The sequence below is a fragment of the Saimiri boliviensis genome, chromosome 5 (genome assembly GCF_048565385.1).
Source record: "Saimiri boliviensis isolate mSaiBol1 chromosome 5, mSaiBol1.pri, whole genome shotgun sequence".
Taxonomy (NCBI): Eukaryota; Metazoa; Chordata; class Mammalia; order Primates; family Cebidae; genus Saimiri; species Saimiri boliviensis.
In genome coordinates, this window is record NC_133453.1 from 9,483,285 (window position 1) to 9,497,343 (window position 14,059).

Here is a 14,059-nt window from a genome sequence, read left to right on the forward strand (position 1 = left end):
CAGGCTCTTTTGTGGTTTCACATAAATTTTTAAATAGTTTTTCTAATTCTGTGAAGAATGACAATAGTAGTTTAATGGGAATAGCATTGAATCTACACATTGTTTTGGGCGTTTTCACAACATTGATTCTTCCTATTCATGAATAGGAGCATGGAATGTTTTTCCATTTGTTTGTGTCATCTCTGATTTCTTTGAGCAGTAGTTTATAGCTATCCTTGAATAGGTCCTTTACTTCCCTTGTTAGCTGTATTCCTAGGTATTTTATTCTTCTTGTGGCAATTGTGAATGTGAGTTCATTTGTGATTTGGCTCTCAGCTTGCCTACTGTTGGTGTATAGGAATGCTAGCGATTTTTGCACATTGATTTTGTATCCTGAGACTTTGCTTAAGTTGCTTATTAGCCTAAGAACCTTCGGGCTGAGACAATGAGGTTTTCTAGATCATGTAATCTGCAATGCAAACGAAGATTCTGACTTCCTCTCTTTAGATTTATATACCTTTATTTCTTTCTCTTGCCTGATTACCCTGGGCAGAACTTCCAATACAATGATGCCTAGGAGTGGTGAGAGGGCAATCTGCCTTATGCCAGTTTTCAAGGAGAATGCTTCCAGCTTTTGCCCATTCTCTATGATATTAGCTGTGAGTCTGTCACAAATAGCTCTTACTATGTTGAGGTAGAGTCGTTCAATAACTAGTTTATTGAGAGTTTTTAACATGAAGAGATGTTGAATTTCATTGAAGGTCTTCTCTGCATCTGAGATAATCATGTGGTTTTTGTCTTTAGTTCTGTTTATGTGATGGATCACATTTATTAATTTGTGTATGTTGTACCAGCTTTGCAGCCCAGGGATGAACCCTACTTCATCATGGTGAATAAGCTTTTTGATGAGCTGCTCAACTCAGTTTGCTAATATTTTGTTGAGGAAATTTTACGCTGATGTTCATCAGGATATGGGCCTGAAGTTGTCTTTTATTTATCTAACTCTACCAGGTTTCGGTATCAGGATAATGCTGGACTCATAGAAAAAGTTAGGGAGGAGTCCCCTTTTTCAATTTTTTGGAATAGTTTCAGCAGGAATGGTATCAGCTTTTCTTTGTACTTCTGGTAGAAATCAGCTGTGAATCCATCTGGTCCTGGGCTTCCTTCAGTTGGTAGGCTATTTATTACTGCCTCAATTTCAGAACTCATTATTAGTCTATTCGGGGAGTCAATGTCCTCCTGGTTCAGTCTTGGGAGGGTGTATGTGTCCAGGAATTTATCCATTTCTTCTAGATTTTGTAGTTTATGTGTATGGAGGTGTTTATAGTATTCTCTGATGGTTGTTTGCTTTTCTGTGAGGTCACTGGTAATATCTCCCTTTTCCTTTCTTCTTTTTGATGAGATGGAGTCTCACTCTGTTGCCTGCCCAGGCTGGTGTGCAGTAGTGTGATCTCTGCTCACTGCATCCTCCACCTCCTGGATTCAAGCCATTCTCCTGCCTCAGCCTCCTAAGTAGCTGTAATTACAGGCATTGACCACCACACTCAACTAATTTTTGTATTTTTAGTAGAGAGGGGGTTTCACCCTGCTGGCCAGACTGGTCTCAAACTCCTGATGTCAACTGATCTACCTGACTCAGCCTCCCAAAGTGCTGGGATTACAGGTATGAGCCACTGCACTCAGCCTACCCCTTATCATTTCTGATTGTGTTTACCTGAATCTTCTCTACTTCTATTAGTCTAGCTCAGGCGTCCCCAAACTTTTTACACAGGGGACCAGTTCACTGTCCCTCAGACCATTGGAGGGCTGCCACATACTGTGCTCCTCTCACTGACCACCAGTGAAAGAGGTGCCCCTTCCTGAAGTGCGGCGGGGGGCCAGATAAATGGCCTCAGGGGACCGCATGCGGCCCGTGGGCTGTAGTTTGCGGATGCCTGGTCTAGCTGGTGGTCTATCCTATTAATTTTTTCAAAAAGCCAGCTCCTGAACTTGTTAACTTTTTAAAGGGTTTTTCATGCCTCTATCTCCTTCAGTTCAGCTCTGATCTTGGTTATTTCTTGTCTTCTGCTAGCTTTGGGGTTTGTCTGATCTTAATTCTCCAGTTCTTTTAGTTGTGATGACAGGTTGTTAACCTGAGATATTTTCTAGCTTTTGATGTGGGCATTTATTGCTATAAATTTCCCTCTTAACACTGCTTTAGCTGTATCCCAGAGATACTGGTACACTGTGTTGTTTTCAGCAATTTCAAAGAAATTCCTGATTTCTGCCTTAATTTCATTATTTACCCAAAAGTCATTCAGGACCAGGTTGTTTAATTTCCATGTGGTTGCATAATTTTGAGTGAATTTCTTAATCTTGAGTTCTAATTGGAATGCACTGTGGTCCAAAAGACCACTTGTTATGATTTCAGTTCTTTTGCATTTGCTGAGGAGTGTTTTACTTCCAATTATATGATCAATTTTATAGTAAGTGCTGTGCGGCAAGAAGAAGAACATATATTCCGTTGTTTTGGGTAGATATCTATCAGGTCCACTTGATCCAGAGCTGATTTCAGTCCTGAATATCTTTGTTAATTTTCCGTCTCAATAATCTAATATTGTCTGTGGAGTATTAAAGTCCCCACTACTGAGGGATCCAAGATGGCCGATTAGGAGCAGCTCAGGATTGCAGCTCCCAGTGAAAGGGCAGAGAGTAAGTGGACTCCGCATTTCCAGACGGATTTTTATTGCCCACAGACCAGGAGATTCCCAGGCGGAGGAGACCCACGGGTTGTGAGCATGGCGCGGCTGTTTTGCCGGTGTTCCAGTGTGGCAGCTCTACATACAAAATACACGGGTCTGGGTGCCGTTTTAGCTGGTGATTGGAGCTCTGGGAAGGCAGAGTCACCCATTAATCTGATTAAAAAGGGGACTCAAACAGGAAGCCAGGCCAGGATAATCCCCCGCCAAAAGGTGCCACAAATCTCAGTGCCGCTGTTTCAGCTGGCGCAGTGGGTCACCGCACAGGAAATCACACAGATCCCGGGACCTTTTCAACAGGCGACTGGAACACCTGGGAGAGAGTCAACCGTTCAACTAAAAAAAAGGCTCTGAGGCAGGGGGGCTAGGTGATCAGGCTCAGCTGGTCCCACCCCCACAGAAAAATAGCAATTGGAAATGCTCTGGGTTGAGAGTTTCACAGCAAGCACAGCTGAACCCGGGAAGGTCCAGCTCTGTGGGGGAGGGGTGTCCGCCATTACAGAGGCACTCCACCACTATGGAGGCAGTCTGCCATTGCTGAGGCAGCACACCATTGCCAAGGCAACCCACCATTACAGAGAGAGTCTGCCATTACAGAGGTGGGCCACCATTGCCAAGGCAGTTCTAACTACGCTCGTATAAACAGGACAGCAGGGAAGCTCACACAGCAACTGGGCAGAGTCCACAGCAGCTCCACAAAGCCTCTGCAGGCAGACAGTGACTAGGCTGCCACCTTGCTGGGCAGGGCAGCCATGAAAAAAAGGCAGCAGCACAACGGAAACTCATAAATAAAGCCCTAACTCCCCGGGACAGAGTACCTGGCAATAAAAAAGGGGTTTATGAGTTCTGCCACAGCAGACTTAAACGTACCTGCGCAGCAGCTCTGAATGAACAACGGAGCTTACAGCTCAGCACTTGAGCTCCTATAAAGGACAGACTGTATCCTCAAGCAGCTCCCTGACCCCTGTATATCCAGAGTCACCTGATAAAGGAGAGATCAGACTGACATTTGGTGGGTATCCTTCTGGAACAAAGATAGCATAAGAAGAAACTGGCAGCAACCCTCACTGTTCTGCCACTGCTGCAGGTGATCCCCAGGCAAGCAGAGCCTAGAGTGGACCTCAGCAGTCCTACAGCAGAGGGGCCAGACTGTAAGAAGGAAAACTAAGAAACAGAAAGAAATAACTTTATCATCAACTAACTGGACGTCCACTCAGAGACCCAACCTGAAAGTCAGCAACTACAAAGACAGGTGGATAAATCCACAAAGATGGGAAGAAACCAGCGCAAAAAGGATGAAAACCACCTGCAACCAGAACGTCTCTCCTCCTACAAGGAATCACAACTCCTCACCAGCAAGGGAACAAGGCTGGATGGAGAATGAGTGTGATGAATTGAAAGAATCAGGCTTCAGAAAGTGGGTAATAAGAAACTTCTGTGAGCTAAAAGAAAACATTCCACCCCAATACAAAGAAACTAAGAACTCTGAAAAAAGATTTGATGAAATGCTAACAAGAATAGACAACTTAGAAAGGAATATAAGTGAATTGACGGAGCTGAAAAACACAACACGAGAACTTCATAAAGCATATACAAGTTTCAACAGCCGAACTGACTAAGCAGAAGAAAGGATATCAGAGGTCGAAGATCAACTCAATGAAATAAAATGAGAAGGCAAGATTAGAGAAAAAACAGTAAAAATGAATGAACAAGGTCTCCAAGAAATACGGGGCTATGTGAAAAGACGTAATCTACGTTTGACAGGTTTATCTGAATGTGACGAAGAGAATGAATCCAAACTGGAAAATACTCTTCAGGATATTATCCAGGAAAACTTCCTGAACCTAGAAAGACAGGCCAATATTCAAGTCCAGGAAACACAGAGAACACCACAAAGATATTCCTCAAGAAGAGCAACCCCAAGGCACACAACTGTCAGATTCACCAAGGTTGAAATGAAGGAGAAAATGCTAAGGGCAGCCAGAGAAAGGTCGGGCTACCCACAAAGGGAAGCCCATTAGACTCACAACAGAACTCCCAGCAGAAATCCTACAAGCCAGAAGAGAGTGGGGGCCAATTTTCAACATCCTTAAAGAAAATAACTTTCAACCCAGAATTTCATATCCAGATAAACTAAGCTTCATAAGTGAAGGAAAAATAAAATCTTTGTGAACAAGCAAGTACTCAGAGATTTCATCACCACCAGGCCGGCTCTACAAGAGATACTGAAAGAGGCACTAAACATAGAAAGGAAAAACCAGTACCAGCCACTCCAAAAACATACCAAATGGTAAACAGCATCAACACAATGAAGAAACTGCATCAACTAACAAACAAAACCGCCAGCTAGCATCAAAACGGCAGTATCAAATTCACACATAACAATATTAACCCTAAATGTAAATCAGCTGAATGTCCCAATCAAAAGACACAGACTGGCAAATTGGATAAAAAGCCAAAACCCATCAGTGTGCTGTATCCAAGAAACCCATCTTACATGCAAGGATATATAAAGGCTCAAAATAAAGGGATGGAGGAAGATCTACCAAGCAAATGGAGAGCAAAATAAAAGCAGGAGTTGCAATTCTTGTCTCTGATAAAATAGACTTTAAAGCAACAAAGATCAAAAGAGACAAAGAAGGACATCACATAATGGTAAAAGGATCAATGCAACAAGAAGAGCTAATGGTCCTAAATATATACACACCCAATACAGGAGCACCCAGATACATAAGGCAAGTTCTTACTGACTTGCAAAGAGACTTAGACTCCCACACAATAATAGTGGGAGACTTTAACACCCCATTGTCAATATTAGACAGATCAACCAGACAGAAAATTAACGAGGATATCCAGGACTTGAACTCAGACCTGGAACAAGCAAACCTAATAGACATTTACAGAACTCTCCACCCCAAATCCACAGAATATACATTCTTCTCAGAACCACATTGCACCTACTCTAAAACTGACCACATAATTGGAAGTAAATCACTCCTCAGCAAATGCAAAAGAATGGAAATCATAACAAACAGTCTCTCAGACAACAGTGCAAACAAGTTAGAACCCTGAATTCAGAAACTAACTCAGAACCGCACAGCTTCATGGAAACTGAACAATTGGCTCTTGAATGTTGACTGGATAAACAATGAAATGAAGGCAGAAATAAAGATGTTCTTCAAAACCAACGAGAATGAAGACACAACATACCAGAATCTCTGGGACACATTTAAAGCAGTCTCTAGAGGAAAATATATAGCAATAAACGCCCACATGAGAAATAAGGAAAGATCTTAAATTGACACCCTATCATCAAAATTGAAAGAGCTAGAGGAGCAAGATCAAAAAAACTCAAAACCTAGCAGAAGACAAGAAATAACTAAGATCAGAGCAGAACTGAAGAAGATAGAGACACAAAAAAAACTCTTCAAAAAATCAATAAATCCAGGAGCTGGTTTTTCGAAAAGATCAACAAAATAGACAGACCACAAGCCAGATTAATAAAAAACAAAAGAGAGAATAATCAAATAGATGCAATAAAAAACGATAAAGGGGATATCACCACAGATTCCACAGAAATCCAAACCATCATCAGAGATTATTACAAACAACTCTATGCACATAAACTAGTAAACCTGGAAGAAATGGATAAATTCCTGGACACCTGAATCCTCCCAAGCCTAAACCAGGAAGAAGTCAAAACCCTGAATAGACCAATAACAACGTCTGAAGTCGAGGCAGCAATTAAGAGCCTACCACCCAAAAAAAGCCCAGGTCCAGATGGGTTCACAGCCGAATTCTACCAGACATACAAAGAGGAGCTGGTACCATTCCTTCTGAAACTATTCCAAATAATCCAAAAAGAGGAAATGCTTCCCAAATCATTTTATGAGACCAACATCATCCTGACACCAAAACCCGGCAGAGACTCAACAAGAAAAGAAAATGTCAGGCCAATATCCATGATGAACATAGATGCAAAAATCTTCAATAAATACTGGCAAGCCGATTGCAACAGCACATCAAAAAGCTTATCCCCCACGATCACGTAGGATTCATCCCGGGGATGCAAGGGTGGTTCAACATATGAAAGTCTGTAAACATAATTCACCACATAAACAGAACCAAAGACAAAATCCATGATTATCTCAACTGATGCAGAGAAGGCCTTTGACAAAATTCAACAGCCCTTTATGCTAAAAACCCTCAATAAACTAGGTCTTGACAGAACACATCTCAAAATAATAAAAGCTATTTACGACAAACCAACAGCCAGTATCATACTGAATGGGCAAAAACTGGAAGCATTCCCTTTGAAATCTGGCACTAGACAAGGATGCCCTCTCTCACCACTCCTATTCAATATAGTACTGGAAATTCTAGCCAGAGCAATCAGGCAAGGAAAAGAAATAAAGGGTATTCAATTAGGAAAGGAGGAAGTCAAATTGTCTCTATTTGCAGATGAAATGATTGTATATCTAGAAGACCCCATCATCTAAGCCCAAAATCTCCTGAAACTGATAAGCAACTTGAGCAAAGTCTCAGGATACAAAATCAATGTGCAATAATCACAAGCATTCCTATACACCAATAACAGACTTAAAGAGAGCCAAATCAAGAACGAACTGCCATTCGCAATCGCTACAAAGAGAATAAAATACCTAGGAATACAACTAACAAGGAGCGTAAAGGACCTCTTCAAGGAGAATTACAAACCACTGCTCAACGAAATAACAGAGGACACAGATGGAGAAACATTCCATGTTCATGGTTAGGAAGAATCAACATCGTCAAAATGGCCATACTGCCCAAAGTAATTTACAGATTCAACACTATCCCCATCAAGCTACCAATGACCTTCTTCACAGAACTGGAAAAAAACACCTTAAACTTCACATGGAACCAAATGAGAGCCTGCATAGCCAAGTCAATTCTAAGCAAAAAGAACAAGGCAGAAGGCATCACACTACCGGACTTCAAACTATACTACAAGGCTACAGTAATCAAAACAGCATGGTACTGGTACCAAAACAGACATATAGACCAATGGAACAGAACAGAGGCCTCAGAGGCAACATAACAAATCTACAACCATCGGGTCTTTGACAAACATGACAAAAACAAGCAATGGGGAAAGGATTCCCTGTTTAATAAATGGTGTTGGGAAAACTGGCTAGCCATGTGCAGAAAGCAGAAACTGGACCCCTTCCTGACACCTTACACCAAAATTAACTCCAGATGGATTAAAGACTTAAACATAAGACCTAACACCATAAAAACCCTAGAAGAAAATCTAGGCAAAACCTTTCAGAACATAGGCGTAGGTAAGGACTTCATGACCAAAACACCAAAAGCATTGGCAACAAAAGCCAAAATAGACAAATGGGATCTAATCAAACTTCACAGCTTCTGCACAGCAAAAGAAACAGTCATTAGACTGAATCGGCAACCAATAGAATGGGAAAAAATTTTTGCAGTCTACCCATCTGACAAAGGGCTGATTTCCAGAATTTACAAAGAACTAAAACAGATTTACAAGAAAAAAAACAAGCCCATTCAAAAGTGGGAAAAGGATATGAACAGACACTTTACAAAAGAAAGCATACATGAGGACACCAAACATATGAAAAACTGCTCATCATCACTGGTCATTAGAGAAATGCAAATCAAAACTACATTGAGATACCATCTCACGCCAGTTCAAATGGTGATCATTAAAAAATCTGGAGACAACAGATGCTGGAGAGGATGTGGAGAAATAGGAACACTTTTACACTGTTGGTAGGAGTGTAAATTAGTTCAACCATTGTGGAAGACAGTGTGGCGATTCCTTAAGGACCTAGAAATAGAAATTCCATTTGATCCAACAATCCCGTTACTGGGTATATATCCAAGGGATTATAAATCATTCTACTATAAGGACACATGCACACAAATGTTCATTGCAGCACTGTTTACAATAGCAAGGACGTGGAACCAACCCAAATGCCCATTGATGATAAACTGGACAGGGAAAATGTGGCACATATACACCATAGAATATTATGCAGCCATCAAAAACGATGAGTTTGTGTCCTTTGTAGGGACATGGATGAACCTGGAAACCATCATTCTCAGCAAACTGACACAAGAACAGAAAATCAAACACCACATGTTCTCACTCATGGGCGGGTGTTGAACAATGAGAACACATGGACACAGGGAGGGGAGCATCACACACTGCAGTCTGTTGGGGGGAAATGGGGGAGGAACAATGGAGGTGGGGAGTTGAGGAGAGATAGCATGGGGAGAAATGCCAGATATAGGTGAAGGGGAAGAAGACAGCAAATCACACTGCCATGTGTGTACCTATGCAACAATCTTACATGTTCTTCACATGTACCCCAAAACCTAAAATGCAATTTTAAAAAGTCTCCCACTATTATTGTGTGGGAATCTGGGTCTCTTTGAAGGTGTCTAATAGCTTGCTTATAAATCTGGGTGCTCCCATATTGGGTGCATGTATACTTAGGACAGTTAACTCTTCTTGTTGAATTGAACGCTTTCCCATTATGTAATGCTCCTCTTTGTCTTGTTTTGAACTTTGGTGGCTTAAAGTCTGTTTTGTCAGAAATTAAAATTATAACCCCTGCTTTTTTCTGGTTTTCATTTGCTTGGTAAATCTTCCTCCATCCCTTTGAAATTTACCATTTTCATTCAGTATTATAAAACAGTATTTGTAAATAACACAAAGTGCCACATTAAGAGCCATTCACATGTCAGCAAGAGTACATAATCTTGTAGGACGCATCCAGGGCCAGAATTTCATTATTTCTATGGCAATGTAATGTAATTGTAAATAGATATGGCTCATTAGCATGAACTGGACTGACTTAGAAAGTACCAGAGAGGGAGAAAAGTAGATAGACTGGGAAGAAAGATTCCAAAAGTGGCTAGAATCTAGAGAGCATAGAAAAGGAAGTAAGGAGAAAATGATACTGTTACTCAGAGAAGTTGTTTTTCCCTTTTCATTACCAGTAAATCCAAAGAAAATGAATTACAAAAAAGCCCAGGGAGCCTAGTGTAAAGCTAAAGGTGCAGAGAAAGCAAGAGGGTCAGGAACACCATATTGGAAAAGGTGCCAGAAGAGCCATAGGGGTGATAGGCACAGGGGGCTTCAAGTCTTCCCTCACCTCCAACAGAGAAGGACAGGCACACATAGTGACTGACATGCTAGAGGCCTGGGAATCCCTATTTCCAAATAACGAGGGGAACATTTGTGAGACATCATTTCCTTTTATTTAAGCTTCTACCCCAATAATTTTGTGCTGTAAGTGCTAGCAAGTCTGATGCTTCTTGCTAGCTGGAAGACACAGAGTGGAACAGACTATATTCTATAAAATAAGTTATTTGTAATGTTAGAAAAATGTTCTGAAACCCAAGCTGCCTAGGTCTGTTGATGTGTCAAAGAGAAACTAGGCAAGTAAGTAGGAATGACTCCAGAATTGTAAAAATGGGAAGAGAATGAACTGAAAAGAAAAAGCCTAAAAAAGAACTGGGAAAGCTACAGTTATATTTGAATAAAGAACAGATGTAATTATTATTATTTCAAGATGTCCTATAATACATCAAAATTTTCAGTTTCTATTAACCCCCTCTAATAACCATGTATTTAGTAACCAGCAAAAATCCCTTTTCAAGAAACCTCACAATCCTCAAAAAGCTAAACACAGAATAACCCTATGACCCAGCAATTCTACTCCTATATGACCTAGGTATAAAAAGAATTGAAAACTCAAACAGATACTTGTACACCAATGTTCACTTCAGAATTATTCACTATTCAACAGCCAAAGGTAGAAATAACTCAAGTGTTCATCAACATGGATGGATAAACAAAATGTATCAGTGGGCGTGGTGGCTCGCATCTATAATCCCAGCACTTTGGGGAGCCAAGGTGGGCAGACCATTTGATCTCAGGAGTTTGAGACCAACCTGGGCAACATGGTGAAACCCCATTTCTATAAAAAATACAAAAATTAGCTAGGTTTGGTGGTGCCACCTGCAGTCCCAGCCACTCCAGAAGGCTGAGGTAGGAGGATGGCTTGAGTCCAGGAGACAGAGGCTGCAGTAAGCCGAGATCACATCACTGTACTACGGCCTGAGCAACAGAGCCAGACTCTCTGAGTCTTTGTCTCAAAAACAGAAAACAAGCAAACAACCACAAAAAAACCCCACAAAATTAAGTATATACAATATAATTGAATATTATTCTACCACAAAATAGGATATTCTGATACACACTACAGCATATATGTACCTTGAAAACACTGTGCTAAGCCAGGCATGGTGGCTCACTCCTGTAATTCCAGCACTTTGAGAGGCTGAGGCAGGAGGATCACCAGATTAGGAGATGGAGATCATCCTGGCTAACACAGTGAAACCCCGTCTCTACTCGTAAAAATACAAAACAGCTGGGCGTGGTGGCATGTGCCTGTAATCTCAGCTACTCGGGAGGCTGAGGCAGGAGAATGGCTTGAAACTGGGAGGTGGTGGTTGCAGTGAGCCAAGACTGCACCACTACACTCCAGCCTGTGCAACAGAGCGAGACTCTGTCTCAAATATATACATATATAGATTGTGCTAAGTGAAAAACATAGAAAATGTAATTAATGCCATTGAATTATACACTTAAAAATTGTTAAAATGGCAAATTTTTTACCACAATTAAAAACAAGTTTAACCCACAAAAGTTTTTTTGTGTTTTGGAGACTCCAGGTCAGGGAACAGTTTGATAAATACCTATTGCATTCAAGGAGGGAAATCCAGGTGGCAGGAGAAGAGAACTGGTAGATCCTTGTCCTCTCACAGTCTCTTAAAAGAACTCTTAGAATTCAGGAGTTACTCAAGGAACTAATTTGACACTAATGACTCATTAAACTACATTTCCAGTTCAAACCTCTATCATGAACTTCAATCTGTATTTCTAATTAAATATAATCTCAGATTTATCATATCTAAAGGAAAGTCTTTGGTAATAAAAACAGTAGAAATTAGTTACAATAAATAAAAATGGCAGAAATCAATTTCCATTAAAACTTAGATAAGTCATAGCACCTAGTGTTAAAAAAGGTGGAGACGGGGGGCCTGAAAAGGGTTATAAACACAGATACAGAGGCAACTAAACAACTGAAAATACTTTGTACATTATTCTATACATATATTCTAATGCATTACAGTATGTGCTGAAAGTATATAATACTCTTGGAAAATATAATTATCAAAATTAATAACTTTGGAGAAATTTTATAGAAATCAATAATCATTAGAGATTCAGAAAGTTGCCAACTGAAAAAAGCTCTAGCCCATGTTTCAAGTATGAGTTCTTTAATTGCTTCAATCATTGAGAATATGTAAACTCTCAATGCTATTGTAACTATTTCATGGCAATGAGAAAAGTTCTTCAATTCTTCCTACCAAGTTACAAAGACAAATTCAACAAAAAGAAACTGCAGACCAATGTCACTTTTTATTGTAAATCCAAAAATCATGCATAAATTATTAGCAAACAGAACTGAGTTACATGTTAATGCATGCCACATACCATGACTAAATGAGGGTCATGGACAGATGAGAATTATTCAATATTATATGTCATCATGTTAACAAGCCAAAGGGAAAAACAGCATCTCAAATGAGGCTCAAAAGGTACTTGAAGAGATTTCAGTATCTATTATTCCTAACAGAAACTTTTAATATAAAAGAGGACATTTGACATTTGGTTAACTTTGTCTCGAGCCAATAACCAGCGTTGTGCTTGAGGGCTTAATATTGGAAACAGTCCCATTAAAGTCTAGAACAAGGCAATCACCACTATTATGCAATACAGTTCTTAAAGTAATGGTCAACGAAATAAGGTAATAAATAAAAGGTACAAAATCAGAAAGGGAGAGGCACAATTATTTTACGCCTAGAAAATCAAAACAACCAACTACAAAATTATTAGAAATAATAAGAGCATTCATTCATTAAGGTATCTAGCTAAGAAATACACACACAAAAAATAACAGAACTGGGAAGAGGTACGGCTGCTATTATCATCCTGTCTCTGCACTTGACCCTTCCCTCCCAGTACCTGTAATACCAAGAATGCTGCAAGAGGAGAGAAGAGTCAGGGTGGAGGCCTAGCTGAGCTGAGGGCTGGTGCTCCTCTGGTATCCCAGGTCCACCCTGAATAAAGAAATGAGTGGTAGATGAGCTCCAAGTAGGAGCACAGTATATTTTCCAAGTATGGCAAAGTTACAAAGGTTACCAATGAAAGATAAAGATGCCAAGAAGAATAAAAGGGTTGCATTTACTTTATTTTTGGATAAATACTCTGCAAAAATTGTACCAGGGCAATAAATGACAAAGAGTGACTTGGAGAGTGATAAAAGTAGGCATTGCTATTGACAATGAAAGACAGCTGAGTTCATCTGAAGGTAAAACTACTTTGATAAATCTAAGTGTTATGAATGTGGGAAAACTGAACACTTAAGTTATGCCTATCCTAAAAATATGTTTGGAGAACATGAACCTCCAAGGAAGCAAGAAAGAAGAAAAAAGAAAAAAAAAAAAAAAAGAAGGAAAAAAAAAAAACAGAAAATGAACCAAAAGAAGAAACTGAGGAAGAATATGGGGGAGATGGGAAGGGAGATGCTGCTCTTGACACTCTCATTCAGGCCATAGCAATCCAGCAAGCCAAAACCAAAGAACAAAAAACAGTGGAAACCCAGTTGCAGGACTCCCTCAACGTCAGATGATTCTAGGTGTCCAAGGATAAAAAAAAAAAGCACATATTTCAGGGATGAGGAAGAACCTGATGTTCTGTAATGATATTCTGTAAATATCATTAAGATACAAAAATCTTGGAATACAAAGTTCAATTGGGAACTAAAGATTAGTTTCAGAATGTGAGCATAAGAACATAATACCAAACAGAGAACATAATACCAAACAGTGTTTTATAGTAAAAATAATCCATAGGAAACGTAAAAATAATTTTAAACTATCATATTTCTATCTTGCATTAGCACAATAGTAAGAAATTAAGATTCGCTAGTAATATTTAACTTCAAAAGAGAGAATTTTAATAGAAATTAAAAACAATATTGTCATAATAATGCTATGTCATCCTAGGAAATAGATATTAAAAAGGTTTGAGAAGTTCATTATAAAAGCTTTATTCATGTCTGATTGATGTACAACAAGATTTCTGAAATAAATTTAGTCTTTAAAACAAAACTTCAGGAAAAAAAGAAATACACAGTAACCCCACCAGCCTTCTTCTATATCAATAATAACCTGTGGGAAAATGTCAGAAA

At 39.6% G+C, this 14,059-nt stretch overlaps 1 protein-coding gene and 1 pseudogene across 5 annotated transcripts in view; one reads left to right on the top strand and one right to left on the bottom strand.

Moving 5' to 3' along the window:
* The window catches only part of DIS3L2 (DIS3 like 3'-5' exoribonuclease 2), a 388,020-nt gene that overhangs the window by 234,871 nt on the left and 139,090 nt on the right, over positions 1-14,059 (bottom strand). The gene's annotated exons all lie outside the window — the stretch shown is intronic.
* LOC141584494 (zinc finger CCHC-type and RNA-binding motif-containing protein 1 pseudogene) lies at positions 10,514-13,568 on the top strand (annotated as a pseudogene).